Consider the following 2,030-nt stretch of genomic DNA (forward strand, 5'->3'; position numbering starts at 1 on the left):
GATGAAACTGGTCGGGGAGGTGGTCGCGTGCTGGTGATGGTTAGCAGTGGCGGGGTGACGTTACTTCACACCCTTGAGCGCCAATCCTCTTCCTCCTCCTCCTCCTCCTCCTCCTCCTCCTCTTCCTTTTCCTCGAGTCGTGTCGCCGCAAATTGGACGCTCTCCCACAGTGTGTCCAATTATGAAGGCGACAACAGGTAATCCGGTTTTGCCTCGCACCGTTTTAGCAGCAAGCAGCCCACGAGGCCCAGGAGGAGTGTCAGGCAGGGGTGGGGGACGCGCTGGTTGGTGTAATGGGCGGTGCTTCCTACCTACTACACTCCTACACGTGCCTGGATTATGTGGCTCATCTTGATTCTCTCTTTTGTTGTTTTCATTCGCGTTTAAGTTTAATGGGGTGGTTGTTTGGAAGGCTGGTAGTGTGTGTGTGTGTGTGTGTGTGTGTGTGTGTGTGCGTGAGTATCTGTGTGCACGTGTTTAAACTTGAGCGACTTGCATACACGCACACACCAACGTCATTGCACACACACACACACACACACACACACACACACACACACACCTCCACCAGCATACCTCTCATCCACCTTTCGATCAATGTTTATCTCCTGCTCACGTTCATTTCACCTTCTGATGGGGCTCGACAGATTCAGTCCGGGGCGTGCAGGAAAGACGGAGAGAGAAAGAGTGGGGCGGGTGAGGAAAGCGGAGAATGAGATAATGATAGACGAGAATCAAGACGGCAGGAGAGTCAGATAGCGGAATATGAAAGGAAAATGGATGCTGATAAATGAAAATGAGTTTGTGAGAAGAGGTGAAAAGGAATACAGAAGATGAGAGAAAATGAAATGATTAAAGGAAGAACAAATTTAACATGAGGGAGAAAGAAAGAATGAATTGTTGAGTATAGAATGAAAAATGAGGATGAGGGAGTGAGAGGAAAGAAGGAAGGAAAGAAGAATAATAAAGGAGGAGGATGATGGAGGGGAAGTAGCGAAGAAGTAATGAGAGAGAGAGAGAGAGAGAGAGAGAGAGAGAGAGAGAATGAGCTTTGTTTTGAAGGAAAGTTAAAGAAGTCGTAAATCTATAACTTTCTGCGTTCACTTTTACTGTGTTTGCGCTTTTTCCTGTTTCAAGTCACCTTATCTGCTCCAAAGTCCCTCACAAAACTTCATACCTAACAGACTCTCAACAGATCACAAAATTGAGAAATGAGGAAAAACGCTAAACACAGTGGAAACGAACACAGTATATTGTTCAGCTGTTAAACCATCATCATATTTCCTTTACAGTGTTTCCTCTTCTTTAAAAATCCATCTTCCACATCAGTCCCTTTCAAACTACTCCTGTGTACCCTTTAAAGCTTTCCACCTTGTTTCGTCCTCTTTACACCTACAGCACATCCACTCCTTGTAGGTACAGTACTGCAACTCCACCACCTCTTCTTCAGTATTCATTCACGTTTCTCTCATCCTTTTCTTATTTACCAACGACTACATATATCCGCCTACATTTTCTCTCTCCCCGTCCTCTCTCGTTCACAATCTCTTCCCCGTGCCTCCCTTTCTCCGCCACGTCTGTTCCTGTTTGTGTGATGTCGTGTCGCGCGACGTCGAGTCAGGCACAGCTTGTAGGAAAATATTGTGTTGTGACTTTAATTTCTCTCTCTCTCTCTCTCTCTCTCTCTCTCTCTCTCTCTCTCTCTCTCTCTCTCTCTCTCTCTCTCTCTCTCTCTCTCCAGGCCTCCTCAGTCATTATAATTTGTACCTGTCTCACCCCCCTTTCTCTCTCTCTCTCTCTCTCTCTCTCTCTCTCTCTCTCTCTCTCTCTCTCTCTCTCTCTCTCTCTCTCTCTCTCTCTGAAACACCACCCCTTATTAGTCTTACCATTCCATAACTACATTCTAACTCCCTTCTTTCCTATCCCTTTTACCTTCCTCTATATCCTTCTTTTCTTCTCTTGTTCCTTCCTCCATATCCTTCTTTTCTTCTCTTGTTCCTTCCTTATCTTCCCGCCTTTCCTTCTCTCTC

The sequence above is a fragment of the Scylla paramamosain genome, chromosome 17, assembly GCF_035594125.1.
Source record: "Scylla paramamosain isolate STU-SP2022 chromosome 17, ASM3559412v1, whole genome shotgun sequence".
NCBI classification, from domain to species: Eukaryota; Metazoa; Arthropoda; class Malacostraca; order Decapoda; family Portunidae; genus Scylla; species Scylla paramamosain.